The sequence below is a fragment of the Gossypium arboreum genome, chromosome 7 (assembly GCF_025698485.1).
Source record: "Gossypium arboreum isolate Shixiya-1 chromosome 7, ASM2569848v2, whole genome shotgun sequence".
NCBI classification, from domain to species: Eukaryota; Viridiplantae; Streptophyta; class Magnoliopsida; order Malvales; family Malvaceae; genus Gossypium; species Gossypium arboreum.
Genome location: NC_069076.1, coordinates 91,482,151 through 91,506,332, shown reverse-complemented (window position 1 = coordinate 91,506,332; position 24,182 = coordinate 91,482,151). Strand labels below are relative to the sequence as shown.

At 33.6% G+C, this 24,182-nt stretch overlaps 1 pseudogene; it reads right to left on the bottom strand.

Annotated features, from left to right (window-relative positions):
- Positions 1-1,438: 1,438 nt before the first annotated feature.
- On the bottom strand, positions 1,439-8,296 carry LOC108476116 (E3 ubiquitin-protein ligase COP1-like; annotated as a pseudogene).
- Positions 8,297-24,182: the final 15,886 nt, after the last annotated feature.

Sequence of the window (24,182 nt, the reverse complement as noted above, 5' to 3'; positions counted from 1 at the left end):
TTCTTTTGATAAAATAATAATATATTTTCTAATTAATTTCTTCGATTCAGTATATTCAACTGAAATATTAAATTATTATTCCACTAATTTGAGTGATAAAATTATAACGCAAAGAAAGATATAACTTACTGTGTCTTGCATATAAGTCCATCAACTTCCACCACTCAGTACCTGAAATTTTTGTTCAAAACAAGCATGCTTTTCAAATGTTCTTGCAAGACCACCCAATGTTTACAATACAAAGTAATTAAGCAGACAGAGCACCCAGCACTAGAACTGCCAACATCAATTATTGAACCAAGATTAAACTCTAAAACCCTAAAAAAGGAGCAAAAACATTAACATGTACAGACAGAAATGCCATGGAACTAAACACAACACAGTCCATAGGCATAACAAACAAATACATAGGAACAGATCAAAAGAAAGAGAGAGACAGTATCACCACCATGCCTATATATATATATATAGAGAGAGAGAGAGAGGGAAATAAAGACATACCGGGAGATCGGGTTGTTGTGGGGGACATTGAGAACGTGGGTCTGTCAATTGCAGCACAAGTAGACACGATGTCTATAATCTAATGGAAACCTAACCACCGCCATTCAAAAGGGACAGCTAACGGTGTTTGAAGGCTTCGCCGCCAATGGAAATGGGAAACTGCTGAGTGCTCCAAGAAAAAGCCACAAAGGTATATGAATAATTTGAAAGAAAAAAAAAAAAAAAAGAAAACAAAGAGGGCTTCTTGATTGCAGGAGCCTTACCACTTGCTAATTTTCTTTTCTGCAAATGGATTGAAGCTTCAGTTCTTGGAAGGAGAAATGGGAAGGATGCGGGTTTTATCAATGAACAAAATGATGAAAACAAGAAGGCTTCTCTTCTGATTTGTTACCCTTATAACTGTTTTTCCTTTTGGCCGGGAATTGTGTGCTTATTAAGTTTTAGGTTAAAATATCCTATAAGTCCCTCTACTCTTTACAAACTTGAAATTTAGCCCCTATATTTTTATTTCTAGAAATGAGTAAAAGTTAGAACTAAATATATCATTATGCTAATTGAGTTTAATCTTCCTAGATTAAATAAGATGAAAAGAGTTCAATTCAATTATCAAACTATTAAAATTCGTTATTTAGTCAATTTTTATACTAATTAACAATGTCGATTATATTATAATTTTGCTAAATTAAAGAATTTTCCAGAGTATATCTGTCTAAAAACAGAAGTTAGGCATCATTCTTTTTCGAAAAAAATATATATATAATTAATAAAAGAGTGAGGATATAAAATAGAAATGGATCTCAATTAAAAGAAAACTTAATAACTAATAATTTTTAGTTTAATATAACATTTGGTATTTAAACTTAACATTTGGTATACTTCAAGAATGTACCATTTCAAATCGATCTTATATGCTATATCAAAATTCTGTTCAATTTTATCAAGCAGCAAGGACAAGCACTTTTATAGTACTTTGACTGTTGGCACTTCGCAAGGTAGGGCTATCACTCTTCCAACAAACAGCGCTGATGAAATGTGAACCTGCATCTTCATCGGCATCATCCATGTCCTTAGAACTAAACCTAGGCCATGTTACAGGTTTCGCAATTTCCTGCAATATTTTGTTTCTCGCTACAAGTTTCTCTAATAAAAGATGAAAAAGAATGTTAATTGCTTGTGTTCCTCACCTTATGGTACACATACACTTCATTTGTTTCACTGCCACATGCGATGTAGTTACTGTTTACGGTAAGACCAACAAAAATTTTCTCATTTGTGTGGCCTCTAAAAGTACGAAGCTGCAAGTGAAACCATACATATTGTAAACCCTGAAATGAATATACGAATATATGCAACATATTCTAAAACACGATTCAATGTTGTTTTTCCTTTTATACAATATTGGAGTGGAGATGGGTGTAATACAATTTGAACCCGTGCAAAAGGGTGTCTGACAAGAGCTTTAACCACTACTTCTAACAATATACAGTTTATCTTCCAAATATATATATATATATATATATACCCAAGATGCAGTTGTTCAAGTTTGATTGTTTCTCAAGAAGTCATATATATTTTTTAAAGTTATAATAGTTTCAATAAAATAAATCATTATAAGCACTAAACTGAATAACAATCTCAACAATTAACTCAATTCAAACTAACTAACAAGAATAAATTACATAAGGTGAGACTCGAACCTAAGACCTCAAAGTTCCTAAGGCCTTAAACTTGCCATAGAGCTAAGGCCTTACCGGCAAGAGGTCATATTATTGAATGCAACAATTTAGGGACCAGAAATTAGGGGCTTAAAGTAATAAGAGTCGAAAAATAAGGCATCATTGTAAAATGCTAAAGCATTTAAACATGTGTATATAACTTACTCGCAAATTCTTCTTTACATCCCATAACCTTAGTGTGATGTCTGTAAATGTAGAAACGAGTTCATTTTCAGACAAGAATTTCACGTACGAGACGCCTTTTTTGTCCACTGAACACGTGAAATGGAATACTAATGTTTTTTAAAGCATAGTAATGGATGCGATGATCTGCTGAACCAACCTGCATACCCAGAAAAACTTCATAGTTTTAAGTTCTTTTTCCCACATTAAAAAAAACAAAAAAAAAAACAAAACAAAACAAAACAAAAACAAACAAACAGTTTTTCATATGTCCAAGCTAGCAGGGTTAATAGAACACAGTTAGAACGAAGAAAATTTACATATGAAGTGCTTTCACATTCCAACATGCTTCTTCAAAACTAGTCTTGTAAATGTAAAGTATCTTTCTTATAATACTAAAGAATATAATATATATATATATATATATATATATATGGGGGTGGGGGGATGTGTTACAAAATTAAAGCTGCATGGAGTAACAGCACGTGGTTATAAAAATGCAATGTCATTGATAGTTCCAGGATTATACTTGACACAACATATATTTGCTTTCATATCAATACTAATAACACTGGCCTCCAGCTTGGTGCACCAAACTTTCACCTGCTTCATTACCAGAAAATAAATACATGACATGATATACAATGAAGTTTCCATAAACTTCATGAATAAAATAACAGCAGAAAGACGGTTAGATACATTTGATTAATCATATTAATATCTTAATATTGGCAATCATCCATACTTTGGAAAGACAAAGAAATGGGTATCAAAATTTTGGCACTAGAAATCCGAGATTTAAAGTACTAAAAGTAGGATTGAGATTTGGCATGAGATATTTGCAAGATTTTTGGTCCTTAATTGTATAGTGACTTTGCAAGTTGATCCCTGAACCTCAACTATAAATAGGCCTAACCATTTCTCATTTTAATCATCATACATTTGTTATTCTCTATGTAATATCCCGAATTAGGGCCTAATCAAAATAGTGATTTCGTGACCACAAATTCGAGATAGAAATAATTATTTTATAATTATTTTGATGTTTATGATACGATTGCATGATTGTGTGAAAATTTCGTGATGAAATCCTATGCCTAAAGTGCTTAAATTGAAATTAGGGACTAAATCAATAATTTGCAAAATTTGCATTCTAGGAGTTTTTAGTATGAAATTGCTTTGGAATATTAATGGGGAGGTCTTAAATAGCAATTTGACCAATTTCTAAGTCTATGGACAAAAATTGGACATGGATGGAATTTTTGAAAAGTTTAGTAGTAAAGGCATTTTGGTCATTTGTATACTAAATGAAATAAAATGGGAAAAATAACACAAAATGATCATCTTCTCCATATTGTTGCTACCGAATTTTACCTCTCCCCATAGCTAGGGTTTCTTCAACTTTCAAGCTTCATAGTAAGTGATTTCATGCCCCGTTTTTAATGATTTTTATGTTTTTGAAGTCCTGGTAGCTCGAATTAACTTATGCTAGCAATAGTTCAACCTCGGGTTCATATTTGGAAAAATACCCATAGGTGAAATTTGTGTATTTTGGTGTTTTATGATAGAATATGAGGTTTTAAATTATGTTAGACAATTTGTGCTACTCGGTTTTAAGCGAAAACGAGTAAAAGGGCTTAATCAGTAAAAATACCTAATAGTCATAAGTACATGTTAGAGTGTGAATTTGATGTTGCCATAGAAGGGAAAAATGATCAGAATGTCATAAAACATAAGAATAAAGGATGAAGTTTAATTCCCGAGCCTAGGGGCAAAAGTGTAATTATGCAAAAGTTTAGGGGTAAAAATGTAATTTTTCCAAAGTTCGTATTAAATGTTGTTTTGATGAATGTTGTATTAAATAAGATTAATTTGGCATTATAGATCAAGAGAAACGAGATTCAAATCGCGATCGAGCGAAAAACAAAGTTTACGAAGAATAAGCTCAATTGCTAATAATTTTGTATCGAGGTAAGTTCATGTGTAATGTAGTAACATAATTGTCATTTTAAGCAATTTAATGTTGTTTATATGATATGATGCTTATTATTATAATGAAATGTTATGTTTTGTGGTTATTGTTGAATAATATGTAATTATGTGAATTACTTGATGAGTATGAACTATCACCGAGTATCGGTTCCGATATTCCGTGGAAGACGGAAAAGATGTGAGATAGAGGAAAAAGCCTGTTTGAACCTTAGGAATAGATTAGAATACAAGTGACATGTCACTAGGATATTTGAGTTCTGAACTCGTTGAGTTGAGTCCGAGTTCGTGAGATGTAACTAGGCATCCGAACTCGTTGAGTTGAGTCCGAGTTCACTTATGGATGCGAACGCCCGAGCTCATTGAGTTGAGTCCGAGTTCACTTATGGAAGGGTTACATGGTAGCTGCTACATAAGTTCCGCAAGCTATTGAGTTTGTCTAGCTGCGGGTATGGCACTTACGTTCATGAAATCCGCGTATTCGAATTATATTCCGATGTTTTCAACGGGTGAATCTTAAGTGAATGAGAAGAATGCCTAAAACGAAGGTGACATATTGGTAAGTGTGGTGAATGAGAAAATTTGACAGGTATGTGCTTAAATCTTCGGGTTGAGAATTTGGTATGATGAAATCGTAGAAAGATATTAAATGCAAATGAAACATGAATGTCTTGGTGTTGTTTATACAAATGATGTTTTATGTGGAATTGCATGATTATGTTACTTGCTATTTGCATGTAAACTTACTAAGCATTTATGCTTACCCCCTTCTTTTCATTCATTGTAGTTGTTGACAAGCCGGCTTGAGAATCGGGATAGGTCGACACTATCCGAAGGCCTAAATTGGTAAAATGACTTGTGTATTTTGAATGTGGCATGTATGGCAAAATACTCACTTTGTGTAAATGATCTTATGATATGGCTATGGTTTGGCAAGAAAAGGGTTTGTAAATGATTAGCCATTGGAATGGCCAATCTAAGTCATATTTGATGTTATGTATGTTTAAAATGCTATTTAGTCCATGAAAATCTATAGTAAAGTAAAATTTGCCATAAAATGTAATCGACAAAGACAATGATGTAAATTTGAAAAATCACTAAAAATATTGGAAATGGAATTAAATGATGAGTTAGTTATGAAATTGAATCTTGATGAGTCTATTTTCATATGGATGGAACAAAACAAGTATATGAGTTATATTTTGTGAGATATTTAAGTTTTAGTGGAACAGGGTTAGAGTGATCTCTGTATCCCCTGTTCTGACTTTAAAAATTCACTATAAATTGTAAAAAACAATTAGGAGTTTTATCTTATATGTATGAAATCCTTTTTGAGTCTAGTTTTATAAGAAATAAACTTCATATTCATTGAAACTCTGTACAGGGATATATCTGATTCGTAATACATAGAGGTCAGAGCAGTCAAACCCTAAAACAGGGGATACTTTAACTAATAAAATGTACTAATTGGCTTGACCAAAAATTCTATAAAAAAATTAGTAAATATATATATGAGTCTAGTTTCAGGGAAAATTTACAGATCTTAATTTTTAGTTTTGTAACTCAAGATATGAATTTTTAAGCGACTGTGACATAGATTGCTAGCTTGACTGGAAATTTTAAAAATAAATTGTTTGAGCTGTTTAAGTAATGAATTAAGCCCGTTAACACCTCGTATTCGACTCCAGCGACGGTCTCGGGTACGGGGCGTTACACTCTACCTAAGGAATTGTTCTCTCTCCCTATTTGTAAATTTTCACTTGTATTTTGGAGTGAAATATATTTAGTAGTGTCCGAGGACGTAGGCAAAATTTGCTGAACCTCGTTAAAATTATAGTGTTCTTTATTGTATTATTTTGCATATTTTGTGAGTGTGATTGTAGTGATTTATTGTGCTATTAAATTACGATAGAGGGATATTCTGGCTAGGAAAGACCTGGTACTTAAGCGATCTTTGTGATCCACCTCTCTTTCACTTAGTGTGATTTTTTAGTACAATAATTTTACTCTTTTACACGCTTCCGCACAACACTTAACATAAACTCATTTGAACTCAGATATTGCATTACTATTGCATTATTAATATTTAAAATATTTAACTTATTAATCATATTTAACTAGGTAAATCATATGTTTTAAATAAGTTGAACATATTTAAACAGATAACTTATGTGTCAATGTACAAGACTTACTAGTTAAATGTGTAAACCATGCAATCTTGTGTAACTCACATAATAAATGTGACATGTTCATGTCAAGAACCTTAACAATCATTTACGCTTTGACCTATTTATCTGATATACAAGATTAAGGCTCACCAACACAAATTGCCAATCTTCTGTGTAGATAATGAATGGTTATCTCTTCATCGTTTAAGCAAAGAAAGAACATTTGGTTGAAGATATCGAATATGTCACTGTACCTAGCAATCATCGCTACTAGATACAAGCATCGAGGGTTCTGTCTGAGAAAAATCAACACTCCATACTCATTTTTCATGTTCTTCATATTCCATCAGACTCTTCCAAAGAGATTAAAAAATTTAAAATATAAAACAAAAATTAAAATTGGATCAACACATAACTTTGGCGTCTAAATGAAATATATAAGAAAAACCAAAGTGATATATTGCAAAATTTCCAGTAACCATATCAGTCCTCATTACCTGGCAAGTAGTCACATCCCACACAGTTACTGTCCCCTCATAATCACTACTATCTATATGGTTCTTACTATACTTGTTCCAGCTTAAGTAACTAAGTTTAGAACATGTGCACATCTCCACAACAGGACAGTGTACATCCGCCGGTTCATTTAGGACTTGGAAAACAATTACATAGCTAGTGAGAATTAGTATAGCTAAGGATTGAAAAGAGAAGTATTAACTACAAAATTCTTTGTTAATGTGCAGATCCATAGCTACCCAGTGACCGACTTATTCAAACAAAATACCAGCCTCCTTCACAAGGTTTTTACAAATTGTTGCAGTTGGCATGCATGCAGCACTTGAACAGCCAATGAACAGACTATGCAGTCCAAGTTATATGGATGAAGTATGAAGATCAAGCTGCTGTAGTATTTCCAAATGAAGTACATGCAGCTACTGAAGTTGATGCTACTATTCAATTTTGGGTTTATTTTGTTACTTTAAGTAATATTTTGTAACTTAGTTTAATTAGAACTAAGAAGGTAATGTATTTAATGTAATTTATTGCTGATAAGATTGATAGATCAGCTTACCTAATTGTGCAAGTTGTGTTGTGCAAGTTTCAATGTGCAAGTTGTGCAAGTTACAATGAAACTTAAAAGTAGTAGGTGAAACTTGTTAAAGCTGACCAGCTTATGACTGGTATATGTATTGGCATTATGCCATCTTTTTAATTAATGAATTTCAATAGAAATCATTCAAGAAAAATACTCTCATTTTTTTTTTGGCATTCATAGTTCAAGCTAGATTCTGTTCGTTTGCTCAAAACCTCTATACTTGAATTTCAAGCTTTTGTCATTCTTTATTCGGATTTATTACGTTGTTGCTAAAGTTTTTTACTGAGCTTCATACTTTCTCTTGATAAATTGTTCTAAAAACTCCAACAATTTGTATCTAGAGCCCTATTCTTAGTGGACCTGTCATTTTCAATCCTTAGAACAATGCCTTCATCAGGATTCTCACCAGCGCCACCACCAGTGTTCAATGGAGAAGGCTACCACATATGGGTAGTGAAAATGAAGACCTACCTGTGAGCATTTGATTTGTGGGAGGTTGTCAACTCAGATGCTAAACTCGTACCTCTAAGAGCCAACCCAACAGTGGCTCAAATAAGGCAGCATTCTGATGAAAGAACCCAAAGGCACAAAGCCATGTCTTGCATCCAGAACAGTGTGTCTGATGTGATTTTCACAAGAATCATGGCTTGTGAGTCACCAAAGCAGGCCTGGAATAAGTTAAATAAGGAGTTCCAAGGGACTGAAAGAATAAGACAACAACAGCTACTGAATTTGAGAAGGGATTTTGAAAACTTGAAGATGAAGGAGAAAGAAACAATAAAGTAGTACTCAGACAGAATCATGGCTGTAGTAAACAGCATAAGGCTACTTAGAGAACAATTCAGTGAAGCAAGAATTATGGAGAAGGTGATCTTAACCTTACCTGAAAGGTATGATGCAAAGATCTCATCTCTTGAAGACTCGAGGGACCTGACCAGCATTTCATTGACAGAGCTGATCAATACTTGTTATGCCCAAGAGCAAATGAGAGCCAATAAACTGGAGGAGCATCAAGAAAGTACCTTCCAAGCCAAAACCAGACCAACCTCAAACTCCTCTGCCTATAAGGGGAAGAAAACCTGGAAAGACAAGCCTAGAATAGATGGTGCAAGAAGATATCTTGCCCATACTGCATAAGGCTAAGTCATCCGGGTGAAGTATGTTGGTTTAGGCCCAAATCTGCAAAAAGATGGACCATGCAAACAAAGTTTACAAAAACAAAGGCAAACAGAGGCCAAATCAACCTCAACAGCCAAAAGCTGAAGCTCGAGTAGTAAAAGAAAATAGTGACTAAGAAGAGAAAGTCTTTGCAGTTTCTTGTTCAGCTGCCAAAAGAAAAGCCACAAAAGGATGGCTGATTGGTAGTGGGTGTACTAACCACATGACTCGTGATGCTTTCATCTTCAAGAAAATTGACAGAAGCTTCAAAACAATGGTGAATGTTGGAAATAGACACTTCATCAAAGCAGAAGGCAAAGGAGATGTGCTGATTGACACTCCTACAGGTACCAAACTTGTTTCAAATGTACTTTTGGTGCCTGAAATAGATAGAAACCTGCTCAGTATAGCTCAGTTGCTAGAAAAGGGTTATTATGTGGTGTTTAAAGGCAATGAGTGCCTAATCAGTGATCCAAATGGATCCAAGCTCATGCCAATGACCATGGCTGACAAAAGCTTTGTTGTAGACTGAAGCAAGGGCTCAGACAGTGTATACACAACTGTTTAAGATGAATCCAAGCTGTGGCACAAAATGCTTGGCCATGTCAACTACAACTCAATGACTCAGCTAACCAAAGAAGATTTGGTTGAAAACTTCACAAACTCAATTGAAAAAGAAGAAGTTTGTGAAGTATGTCAGCTAGGAAAACAAGCTAGACTACCATTTCCTACAAACAAAGCCTAGAGACCTTCTGAAAGACTACAACTTGTACACACTGATGTGTGTGGTCTAATGAATACTCAATCTCTTAATGGAAGCAGGTATTTCATCTTATTCATTGATGATTACTCGAGATATTGTTGGATTTACTTCCTCCAGCATAAGTATAAAGTAGCCTCAGTATTCTGGAAGTTCAAGGCTGTAGCAAAAACTGAAACAGGTTGCAAGCTGAAGACATTGAGGTCTGATAATAGGGTTGAGTATACTTCATCTAGGTTTCAAAGGTTTTGTAATGAAGTAGGCATCAAACACCAGCTCACCAACACTTATACACCTCAACAAAATGGTGTAAGTGAAAGAAAAAATAGAAGTCTGATGGATATGGCCAGATGTTTACTGTTTGAGAAGAATTTGCCTAAAACCTTGTGGGCTACGGTAGTTAACACTGCTATATACCTCCAAAACAGGCTCCCAACCAAGGCTTTGGCTCATAAAACTCCATTCGACGCCAGGTTTGGGTTCAAAATCATCACTGGCTCACCTGAGAGTATTTGGATGTATATGCTATGCTCATGTTCCTGCTGTTAAAAGGGACAAGTTAGCCGAGAAGGCTCAACCTACCATATTAGTGGGTTACAGCAATGTTAAAAAAGGTTACAAGATACTTGATCCTTGAACAAACAAGGTTTCTATGAGCAGAGATGTTGTATTCAATAAGAAGTCAAGTTAGAACTGGGATAAAACTAAACCAGAAACTACTATTGAAGATTTGGTGACAGCTCAGACTGAAGCTGATCAAAATGGTCCTGAAATGGACATTAATGATGAACCAGTCAGGGGCACTAGACCATTGGCTGAGATTTATGAAAGAACTTATGTGGCTGTAGTTTAACCAAGCTGCTTTGAAAAGGCTTAAGCTCAACAAAGCTAGAAACAGGCAATGGCTGATGAAATCAGTATGATTGAGAAGAATCAGACCTGGCAGCTAGTTGAAAGACCACTCAACAGAAAATTCATTGGAGTGAAATGGGTGTTTCGAGCCAAGCACAATGCTGATGGAAACTTGAACAAACTAAAAGCAACGCTGGTTATAAAAAGGTTCAGCCAAAAGTATGACATTGACTACTTTGAAACCTTTGCACCAATAGCTAGGCTTGACACCATAAGGCTACTAGTTGCCTTAGCAGCACAATTGCAATGGAAAATCCATCAGCTTGATGTGAAGTCAGCAGCACAATTGCAATGGAAAATCCATCAGCTTGATGTGAAGTCAGCCCGTCTCAATGGTTTTCTTGAAGAAGAGATATATATTGAATAGCCTAAAGGCTTCAAAATTGTTGGTGAAGAGGACAAGGTGTTTGAGATGTCTGATTAGGGACAAATGTCTTACTTCCTTGGCATGGAAGTATCTCCATGCAAAATTACAAGGCAACGAGTACACCAGTTGCCATTAGAGAGAAACTATCGATATCTAAGTTTTTCCTTTATTTTAATCAAGTACCTATGTTTTTTTTCTAGAGCACATGTTTCAATAGAAAGACCTAATTGATTAAAACCCTGTGAGTCTGCTCCACTTAAGGCATCTTTTCTCTGAGCTCCGTGGCCACTCACCTGTGTCTTTCCATCTAATTTCTTGTTTTGAAGATTCCTTGCAGACATACCTTCCCTGAAATTAAGAGAACTAGAGGCAATTCCAATACTGTTCCTTTCTCTAGAGGAATCCCATGGCTTTCTTATACTAGAATCATCTCCAAGTATCCTCAATTTCAGTGTGTATCTATCTCTTGCACAATACAAATCTATTCTATGCCTGTCCACAGAATTTATGTCCTCTCTAATAAAGTGAAGATATGTTTGTATCTACAAAAAGGGAAAAGAATATTTTTTATTAAAAGAAAATCAGATCAAAAAACTTGTCAATTAGTGTAGTTATTTGTACCAATATGTGCACAGAACTGTTAAACTAAGATTAGAGGAAACTAACTACTGAAGCAAGGGAATATCATAGAGCTACTGAAGAACAAATGCCACATCTAATGCCATATATAAGAAAAAGGCATCCAATAATGATCAGTTCAACTGTTTACAATAAAACCACTCAACGTCAAATTGCTCTCCAAATCAAACTAGCCCATGTTTTGAAACCATGGGTAAACCTATCAATTTAACACGGGCGTGCGCCTGCATACACAGGCTTGGGAGAAGCGAACGGAGATTGACACGGTCGTGCAACATTGCCGTGTACACCAATGCGCCTAATTTCGAAAATTACGAAATGCACGGGCTAAACTTAAAGCACACGGACGTGCCCCACGGTCGTGTGCCCCAATTTCTCTATAAACACCTATTATTTATTTTATTTTATTTTTATCTCTATATTTTGAAATTATTTTTTTAAGTCCTTTTAATACTATTTTATCCTGAGTTTTTACAATTTTTAATCTTCGGCTATTTCATTACGAGTAATTATGCTTTAGTATACCTCTTAAAGAGTTTCTGATTTTATCACAGTCAAAAAGAGCTCCAAAGCTCATCCTCGCATAGGAACTAAAAACTCCACTGGGAAAGGTTCTCCACGACTGCCATGTCCTGCTCGACCACGACCATAGCTACCACCAGATATAATATTCTTTTGGCGCAGGACTTATGGGCTAATGAACCTCTTTCACCACCAGAGTATCCTCCCCCACTCTTACGCCGATTATCCTCCAAAACTCCAGTTCAAGGAATTCATTCATCATTCAGGAAGTTTCACTTCTCTCCCTATCTTATGATTATGAATCTATCTTTTTCATTATATCTATCTTTGTACATTGAGGGCAATGTACATCTTAAGTGTGGGGGGTCTTTTATATCATCATTAGAAATCCATGAATTTTGTCTTTTTCTCACGTGAATCACTCATATCACTATTAAAATGAATTTTAATTAATTTATGATTTTTATTGATATATCTTGAATTAAAACATAGGCATTTATGTATTGATTGTTTAAACTTTAAGACATTAAGGAATCAAGCATGATAAGTTGATTTTTGAAGAATTAAAAAATTTTAAGTTGTTTCCCCAAGTTTAGGTATTATCTTGAATTGAAATCCACAAGTTTAAACATCAAAAAGCCATAATTTTTTGTGAGATCTTGAGCCTTCAAGAGCATCTATTAATTCTTTCATACTCACTTTTATTATTGCTATGAGTGCATCAGTATTCAATTGTTATTCTAGAACTTGCTTGATTATGCATGTCAAGACCACACCATTTGATTTGATATGTCAAAATGATAAAGACACTTATGTTTAACCCACTCATTCCATAAAAGCTTACCTTCACAATTAACCCTTAGTGAACTCTATTGAGCCTAACAACCCATTTATTAATTTACCCTCAATATTAACCCATAACTCATTATTGTTGAAATCCCCTAAATTAATTTGATCCCTATTTTTGTCGAGATTTGAGTTGGAATAGTTGCTTAGCTATGTTTTATTCTATTTTGTAATTTGACTTGTTCTTAATATATATATATATATATATATATATATATACATGTATACATATTAGTAGTAGTGATCTTCTGAGCTAAAGAAGTTAAATTCCATATTCTGAGAAAAAGCTCTGTTGTACGCAATTGATGACTAGTCATTTTTCTAGTTAGGCAATTTTTCAATTCAATCTTGATTCTAACCCTTTTTTTTTCAGTTTGTGACCACACCCTCTAACCAAAGTCACGTTACAACTCTCTAAAGACCTTTTGATTGATGTTTCATCTCAATTTATAGTGGTGGAGATTTGATTTTCATGCAAGCCTATGGTAATGACTCTTCATTATTGATTATTGAGTGCTTCATTTATTGTCCTTAAACACCTCGAGTGATTTGAGTGAATCTTTAGTGAGGATGTGAAACTCTATGATATTTTGAATCAAAGGTAATTAATTAGACGAGGGGAGACACCTATGTTTTCATGATAAAATGCTCAATTTAGAATGTTTGAAACTTTGAATTTTCATGATAAAATGCTCAACTTGGAATGTTTGAAATTTTGAGATATTATTGATAGAAATTATAAGTTGAGAAGAATTTATTTTGATTATGAGTTGAGGATTTTGCTTGAGGAAAAGCAAATGCTTAAGTGTGGGGGTATTTGATAAACCGTAATTTATACATATTCCTATCCCATGCTTAGCACATTGTATGGATGATTTTTTCTTAAAATTGGTGAATTCGATACTCCTGATGCCTTAATTTCATATTTTATACTTAGGTGAGCATAGGAGAGTGAAAGGAATGACAAATGGGCCAAAAACGGAGAAAATGGGCCAACGTACGAAATCAACACGGCCTGAACCTCCTCACACGGGCAGACCACATGGCCGTGTCAATTTGGCAGAACCGAAGCACGACTCACATGGGTGGACCACACGCCCGTACCTATTTAACAGGCTTGACCACGGCCTGAAGTAATTGCACACGGGCGTGTCACACGGGCGTGTCCCTGTCGAGCCCAAATTGAGTCTAATTCGGAAAAGGCCAATTTTGAGGGTTTTTAGGCATTCTAAAGCCTATAAATACACCCTAGAGGAGGAGGAAAGGGGAGGCCATAGGGAAGGAAGCAGGGAACTACTCAAGGAAAGCCGACTGATCCATCTCAGAAGCCAGATTCATCATCAAGACTGAAGACCTCCCTTCAATTTCCCTTCAGGAGTTTTGGGTTTTTCTTTATGTTTTGTATTCATTATTCTTCTGAGATGTTTACTTTTTTATGAACTAAAACCCCTAAATACCTAAGGGGTATGAAACCTAAGACAGATCTTGTTATTATTATCTGAATTGTATGATAAATATTTGACTTGTTCTTAATTATGAGTTCTTAATTCTTGTCTTGATATTCCAGGATATTAATTCAAGTTAAGCTCTTATTCAGAGGAGGAATAGACCCTGTCTAAGGGTACATTTGTCATAATTAAGTGGAGTTGATTGCGCGCCTAAAGATAGGGTGACAAGATTTTTTCGGATTAGGGTGAAACCTAATAAGGGGATCCATAGATCGAGTTAATGCAACCCTAAGGAGTTAATTAGAAAGAGATTTCAATTATTCAACCTAAGGTTAGACGTTGTTAGTCTCGAAAGGGATAATAATATAACTTAGGGATTTCTACAGATCAAGTCAAATGAATAAATTGTCTGATTTAGAGTCAAATAACAAGTTCAGTCTAGGTGGATTTTTCCTTAGGTATTGTCTTAATTCAATGTTTTTCCAAAAGTAATTCCCCAATTCTATTTTCTATGAATTCTTAGTTTAGTTAATTAGTTAGTTAAAACAAACCCCATTATTCTTAGGATAGAAAATAAAAAGACAGTCATTACTAGTACTTTTAGTTCCTTTGGGTTTGACAATTCGGTCTTGCTAAAGCTATACTACTGTTCGATAGGTACACTTACCTTCATCGTGATAATAGTTAGTTTCAAGAACGATTCATTATAAATATTTAAAACCTGTCACGAATATCACGTATCACGAGACTATATAAGTTCAATACGAACTAATACAAGTATATACATGAAATATATAGAAATGATGGTACGTGATATATTGGTATATTGAAATGGATGATATATGTATATAAAGAAACGATAAGAGAATGATATGTATCATGACATGTACATATATGAATATCTTTGAAATGTTGATACATGGAAATTATGTAAGCTGAGACGTGTAATAAACTCAAAAGTGAGATAATAATAAGGTTCTCGATATTGAATTTATATGAAATATGTTCAAGTTTGCTAACAAGTGTTGTTGTTTGATGCTTAGGCAAGTGCCAAGCTATTTGTTGGATGGTAATATGTTTAATTATAAGTTGAATTAAAATGGTAAGTGCTCAAATAAAAATATGCTTGAGCTCATGAAAGAGTGGTAAGGTTTAAAGTTATTTAAAATCCTACTATGCTAAGAATGATATGTATAAGTGATGTTGTAGATTTATTCATCTTGTGAGTTGCTGATATAGCTTCATGAATCATGCGGTATCGATATTGGATTATCCTTGATATGTATAAATTTCATATTTGAAATTAATTGATATGACTAAAGTTTATAGGAGCTTACTAAGCATTCATTGCTTACGTAGTCATTTTCCTTGACTTTTCAGATTATCGGAAGCTCGATCAGGTTGGAAGCTTGTCGGAGCTATTTTCACACTATCCATCAGTTCTATCGGTACTTTTGGATGTTTTGATTTTGGTTATAAAGGCATGTATAGGTTATTTTGGCTAAATGTTGGCCTATATGTGTTTTGTTGAGATTAGCCACTCATTTGGCTTGTGTTTTGGTATTTTGATATGTGTATAGTTTGTCTTAAAATGTTGACGTATGGAATGATTTGTGGTTGAATGATGAAAGGTAAAATAGTAGTTGAAAATGCATATGAGGTATGTTTTATAACTTGGTGTGATTTGGTACTATGCTATAGTAATTGTATATGTATTTGATGCTATTGAAGAAGTGGTACAATTGGTACCAAATGATAAGTTTTGGTAAATGATTTACAGGTAAATATTGCATTACTATTGCATTATTAATATTTAAAATATTTAACTGATTAATTGTATTTAACTAGGTAAATCATATGTTTTAAATAAATTGAACATATTTAAATAGATAACTTATTTGTCGATGTACAAGACTTACTAGGTTGTCCAATTCCTTTATTGAAATTGCATAACCCTGTTTCCAGAACATAAAAGAATCAAATTTAGACAAGAAAAAGAAGCTCAACTGTAAGAAACTATGAGCTAATTTGCTCCTACTCCATTTGAAGAAGACATTGGATGCATTCTTAGTTAAGAGCAACAATAAATAGAACATTAAAAACTATTATTCATGAAAATTCACCTCGGACTCTTATACGGTCAATTTTAAGGTAAAAGGTGACTCAATTTGCATTTTAGGGTTAAAAAGTGACAATTCATATTTTAGGTCTTTCTTCCACCTATACGAAAACCTGTTATCACTAATTAGAAGTTTCAAGATGCAAACACAGTTTCTAGTAATGGCCATATATTTGCTTCGGTACCAAACATGGTATAAGAAAATTCTTGTACTACCCTCTGCAACACATTGCCTAGCAAACACAACTTAAGGACATTAGACAGCAAGTAAAGCACCAAATTGATTGGAATGAAAGACCAAGTCTGTAAATCAACTAGTGCACTTACTTTAGCAAGACTTATTTGTGCATGGCACATGTATGGTAAGAAAAGTTGCACTCGTAATGTATTTATTGCAGGGTGCAAGTGTGTCTCAAATAAAAAGAAACATCATTTGCAGAATACCCCTATCGAAACTTGGAACATATTCACGATGAATGAACTCCTGAATATTTAATTAAATGGACACATCAATTTTATATAGATTACATGTAAACATGAATTGACTACCATCTATGGATATGGTTGATTAATAAAAATGGCTCTTAAGCGACAAATACTTGGTTAATAAAACGAAAGTAAGATTAACTGTAAATTTATTGTCCCGAAAAACCCAAAATAATTTATGCAGAATAAGTACTTTGAAATTGAAATATTCAAGAAGCAATCTAAAATCTTAACAAAAATTCTCAAATATCTGCAACTGTATAATCAAATATCTAATAGCCATTCTCAACTAAACCGTAAGGCCCAAGAAAATGCAAAATACCTTAAATGACCTTAAATCCTATTACTCAGACGGGAAGTAAATACTACTTAGTATAAATAATTTAAATAATATAAAATACCTTATATAATCCAAAAAAGCAAAATTTTGGCTGATTAGAAAAGTAGGATAAAAAAACGTGTTTTACCTTAACTAACCTACTACAATGCATCACAAAATTGTTCTATGCAGGAAGCAGTTTTGATTTTTAACAAGCTGAAGTCTTCTTCAAAAGCTACAAAAGGGTACAGAGAAAGTGTATAACTGGAGTAGAAATAGAACATTTCAAGATACAAATTATCATGTACTTGCATGGTCAAAAACAAATAGTTTACTTCCCTATTTATGAAACCATGTAGTCATCGTCACAAGATAAATAAATCTAAAACCAAACCAAAACAAGGTTTCACATTTATTATGGTATTCTAAATTTTCAACTATTCAATGTTCATCTTCACTGCTTGACCATTAGCTGCAACTTTTTGGACTAAGAAATTGAATAGCTAAGAGTATTAAATTACAAAAGTAAAAAAAAAAAAAAAAGTATGAGAATCACAAAAATCAATTGTACAACCCTCTAATTAAAAAGCTAAAAGCATTACAACTGTCCTAAGTACATAACGAAAGCATGAGAAAAATATTTGTAAGACATAAGCTAAATTATGATTCATGCAACTATTTCTCTTCACTAAGTACAAAATTTTAGTTAGGAAACATCAAAAATGATTGGTGCTTTCTAGTTGATAGATTTTTCTGATCATATCTAAGTCGAATTTTCAAGAAATTGTATAAACAGAAACTCCGATTACTCTTTTTATGAAATTAATTATAACATATTTATTGGGAAATGGGATAAAAGACAAAGTTCGAGCTAAGAAAATTGAAATCAAAAACCTTATTGAGCAACACGTTAGGGAAAAGCTGATTGTTAGTGATAAATTGAGAGCAAGAAGGGCAATTGCTCTTGCTCCGGAGATGAGTTGTAATAAAAGTATGGCAAAACTGTGACCACAAGACGTTAGAAACGCATCCTTGATTATCTACATACATATCGGACACAACAAGTCCTTGTCCAGCTCAGCGACTCTGGAAACAGTAGCAGCTACGGACGCGGTGGCAGATCCTTCGAGGGGCAGCGGACACTGTGGCGGGTCCTTCAAGCTATAGCGGAACTTCCTCAAAGGGAGATTGCTTGGAATCCGGTTTCACCGCTGGCACTCAAAGCTCAGTGCATGTTGAGACTTCTTCCATGGTTGTAACTTACATTTCATCCGTATTACATTTTGATTCGACTTTGTTGGGATAGTCATCACCAGTCCATGTCCACATTATAAGGGATAATGTAAATATTTAATCCTTAAGCTTAATTATATTTTCCAATTTAGTTAGACCTTTTCTCTTTCCATATTAATTCCTAAACTTGACAATTTTTCTTAAATTTGGTCCATGCGGTGAATTGACACTTCAATGTTTTGCCATGTTGTTATCTAATTTTTATTCAAATTTATTAGTGGCGAAACTAAGGGACTCATAAGGCTCCGACCCCCTAAAATGAAAAATTTTCCATATGGCTCTTTTAAAATTTATAAAATTTTAAATTAGTAAAGGAAAAAGTACACTTTACCCCTTTAAAAATATAAAAACTTTATTTAATCCTTTAAAAATTATAAAGATATAGTATATTAAAATGGTGAAATTATATTTTTTTCTATCATAAAATTACAATTTAATTTTGCCTCCTAAAAAGTTTTCTGGTTTCGCCTTGTAGGTGATGATATGATATCAAAATGTCATCTCATCAAATAGAGAAAGATAGAAAAAGTTGTAAAGTTTGAGAATGAAGTGTTGCTTTCTCCACAATAATAATAATATTATATTGGTATTGTTGGTTAAGGTAAAAGATTTAGGTCTTTGAATATTTAAATTGAGTTTACAATGTGTGAGTCTTTCGTTTCAAAATATACATATATCATAAATGTATTTTATCTTATTCTTTCTAATTTTTCATCTATTGTATTTTATATTGGTTTGATTCTACGATATAATTACTAAAGGTTAATATATTATTTGATATTTAAGTTTGGTTTCAACATTCAACTTGGTTTAGAGATTTTCTGTTCCAATTTGATATTGGAGTTTGGCTTCAATGATCATTTTGGAACAAGATTTTTTTTTTTCAATTAGATAATTAAAGTTCTTTTGATCCTATTGGTATCTAAGTTTTTAATTTATCTAAATTATGTACCTATATTTTTTTCTAGAGCACACGTGTCAACAGAAAGATGTGATTGATTGAAACCCTGTGAGTCTGCTCCACTTAAGGCATCTTTTCTCTGAGCTCCGTGGCCACTCACCTGTGCCTTTCCATTTGACTTCTTGTTTTGAAGATTCCCTGTAAACACACCTACTCTGACATTAAAAGAACTAGAGGCAATTCCAATACTGTTCCTTTCTCTAGAGGAATCCCGTGGCTTTCTTATGCATTGGATATATGGTTGTTGGGTTGCATCGTGCTTGAAATCATTACAGGAACATTTCCATGGGACACTTATGATCTAAATGATTCAAAAGACAAGTTGTTGAGGGGAGAATCACCCAACATCTCGAAAAACATGTTGAAACTAGGAAAGAGTTTCTCAAGGGAATGTTTTACTATTGATCCAAACAAAAGGTAGAATTCTAGCAAGCTACTATGTTATTCGTATCTTCTTCTGCATAGTGAAATTCTAGGAAGCTACTATGTCATCCGTATCTTCTTATGAATAATCATCATAAGTGTTGTGTGGCCCAAGTTCATCTGGCCCAAACAGAAACCAAATAAATAAATAAAATAAAAAGCCTAAGTCCATTTACAAGAACAGGCAAGCCCAAATACTAACCTAATACATTCAAGCCCAAAACCTAATAATAAAAAAAAAGAATGTTAGAAACCCTAAGACCCTAAGCTATTAGTGTCGCCGTCCCTTTGCCACGTTGGCAGACACCACTTCTCGCCGCCACCACCTGTAAAAAGAGTAAGAAGACAAAGAATAGAGGATAGAGATGTAGAAGCAGGGAATGGCAGAAACAAACAAAACATAAAAAATATGTTGTAATATTCGGCTATAAAGCCGAAGCCACTATGTAACAGAAAGAGGAGACCATCAATAAAATACAAAAAAATAACAGAGTTCCAAAAAGATAGCTCTTTTATTTTTTATTTCGAAGCAAATATAAAAAAAAAGAATAAAAGACAGATTTATTTTTTTTACCTGTTATAGCGCCATCGTAGAGCCCCTTTTTTCGACTCAAGAAACCTCAGAACCTCTAGGGTTCCGTCGAGGGCCTCGTTTGAAAAGGGAGAAACTGAAAGGTTTCTTTTCCTTCGGCCGAACATCGACCAAATTTCTAGGAATTTAAAACCCGGATTTGTATTCTACTCGAAAAGGGGGTCAAAAATGCCTATTTTGGGGAACTCCTGCGACCGGAGGTGGAGATATCAATTGCTAATGACTGGTGGCCACAACGGAGACCCACCGTCCCATGGCTGGACAAGAGGGAGAGTTTGAGAGAAAAAATGGGTAAAAGGATTTTTTTTTTAAAAAAAAACTTGTCACAAAAGATTTTTTTTATTTTTTGGTTTATATAGCCTTTGAAATGGTGTTGTTTTGGGCTTAACTTTCAGACGCCAAAACGGCACCTTTTTGGGTCTAACCCGATAACCCAATCTGGATCCATCTAAGATCTCAATGATCGTAAATCCTATTACTCGGGCAGGAAGTAAATACTAACTAATATAAATAATGCAAATAATATAAAATACCCTATATAATCTAAAAAAGCAAAATTTTGGTTGATTAGAAAAGTAGGATAAAAAAAACGTGTTTTATCGTAACTAACCTGCTGTAATGCATCACGAAACTGTTCCACTGGGGAAGCAATTTTTGATATTTGACAAGCTGAAGTCTTCTTCAAAAGCTATAAAAGGGTACAGAGAAAGTGTATAACTGGAGTAGAAATAGAATATTTCAATATACAAATTATCTTGTACTTGCATGGAAAAAAACAAACATTTTAACTTCCCTATTTATGAAGCCATGTAGTCATCATCACAAGATAACTAAATCTAAAACCAAACCAAAACAAGGTTTCACATTTATTGTGGTATTCTAAATTTTCAACTGTTCAATGTTCATCTTCACTGCTTGACCATTAGCTGCAGCTTTTTGGACTAAGAAATCAACTAGCTAGGAGTTTTCAATTCCAAAAAGTAAAAAAAATGTATAAGAATCACAAAAATCAATTGTTCAACCCTCTAATTAAAAAGCTAAAAGCATTACAATTGTCCTAAGTACATAACGAAAGCATGAGAAAAATATTTGTAAGACATAAGCTAAATTATGAATCATGCAACTATTCCTCTTAACTAAGTACAAAATTTCAGTTAGGAGACATCGAAAATGATTGGTACTTTTTAGTAGATAAATGATTCTGATCATATCTAAGTTGAGTTTTCAAGGAATTGTATAAACAGAAACTCCGATAACTCTTTTTATGAAATTAATTCTGTCATACTTATTGGGAAACGAGATAAAATACAAAGTTTGAGCTAAAAAAAATGAAATCAAAAACCTTATTGAGCAACATGTTAGGGAAAAGCCTATTGTTAGTGAGAAATTGAGAACAAGAAGGGTAATTATCTGCATACATATCAAACACAACAAGTCCTTGTCCAGCTCAGCGACTCCGGAGATAGTAGCGGCTGTGGACACGGTGGCGGATCCTTCGAGGGGCGGCGGAGCGGTATCGGGTTTTTCGAGCAGCGTCGGAACTTCCTCCAAGGGAGATGGCTTGGAATCTGATTTTACCGCTGGCATTAGAGGCTCGGTGCTTGTTTAGACTTCTTCCATGGTTGTAACTTACATTTCATCGGTATTACATTTTGATTCGACTTTGTTGAGACTGTCATCATCGGTTAATGTCCACGTTATAAGGGATAATGCAAATATTTAATCCTTGAGCTTAATTACTTTTTCCAATTTATCCCTTAGACCTTTTCTCTTTCCACATTAATTCCTAAACTTGAAATTTTTTCTTAAATTTGGTCCATGCGGTGAATTGACACTTAAATGTTTTGTCATGTTGTTATCTAATTTTTATTCAAATTTATAAATTTTTAGGTGGTTAATGGCGAAACTAAGGGGCTCATAAGGCTCCGGCCCCTTAAAATGAAAATTTTTCCATATGGCCCTTTTAAAATTTTAAATTAGTAAACGAAAAAGTGCACTTTACCCCCTTAAAAATATAAAAGTTTTATTTAAGCCTTTAAAAATTATAAAGATATAGTCTATTAAAAAGGTGAAATTGCATTTTTTTCTATCATAAAAATTCAATTTAATTTTGCCTCCTAAAAAGTTTTCTGGTTTCACCCTTGTAGGTGATGAAATGATATCAAAATGTCATGTCATCAAATGGAGCAAGATCGAAAAAAGTTGTAAAGTTTGATAATGAAGTGTTGCTTTATCGACAATAATAATAATAATAAAATAATAATATATTGGTATTGTTGGTTAAGGCAAAAGATTTAGGTCTTTGAATATTTAAATTCGAGTTTACAATGTGTGAGTCTTTCGTTTCAAAATATACATATATCATAAATGTATTTTATCTTATTCTTTCTTAATTTTCATCTATTGTATTTTATATTGGTTTGATTCTACAATATAATTACTAAGGGTTAATATATTATTTGGTATTTAAGTTTGGTTTCAATATTCAACTTAGTTTAGAGATTTTATGTTCTGATTTGGTATTGGAGTTTGGCTTCAATGATCATTTTGGTACATGATTTTTTTTCAAATTGATAATTGAGGTTTTTTTTATCCTATTAGTATCTAAGTTTTTCATTTATCTTAATTATGTACCTATATTTTTTTTTCTAGAGCATACGTGTCAACAGAAAGACCTGATTGATTGAAACCCTGTGAGTTTGCTCCACTTAAGGCATCCTTTCTTTGAGCTCCGTGGCCACTCACCTGTGTCTTTCCAGCTGACTTCTTGTTTTGAAGATTCCCTGCAAACATACCTACTCTGACATTAAGAGAACTAGAGGCAATTCCAATACTGTTCCTTTCTCTAGAGGAATCCCGTGGCTTTCTTGTGCATTGGATATATGGTTGTTGGGTTGCATCGTGCTTGAAATTATTACAGGAAGATTTCTATGGGACACTTATGATTCAAATGATTTAAGAGACAAGTTGTTGAGGGGAGAATCACCCAACATCCCGAAAAACATGTTGAAACTAGGAAAGAGTTTCTCAAGGGAATGTTTTACTATTGATCCAAACAAAAGGTAGAATTATAGCAAGCTACTATGTCATTCGTATCTTCTTCTACATAGTAAAATTCTAGTAAGCTACTATGTCATCCGTATCTTTTTATAAATAATCATCATAAGTGTTATAGTGGCCCAAGTTCATGCGGCCCAAACAGAAACCAAAAAATAAATAAATAAAATAAAAAGTCCAAGTCCATTTACAAGAACACACAAGCCCAAATACTAACCTAATACATCCAAGCCTAAAACCTAAAAAAAAAAAATCAGAAACCCTAGGACCCTAAGCTATCAGCGCTGCAGCTCGTTTGCCACGTTGGCGAACACCACTTCTCGCCACAACCACCTGCAAAAAGAGAAAGAAGACAAAGAACAAAAGATAGAGACGTAGAAACATAGAATGACAGAAATAAACAAAACATAAAAAATATGTTGTAATATTCGGTTATAAAGCCGAAGCCACCATGTAAAAGAAAGAGGAGATCATCAATATAATACAAAAAAAGAACAGAGTTCCAAAAAGGCAACTCTTTTATTTATTATTTCGAAGCAAATATTTTAAAAAAAGAATAAAATGCAGATGAGTTGTTACGGTAAAACACGTTTTTCTGTTCCAATTTGGTATTGGAGTTTGGCTTCAA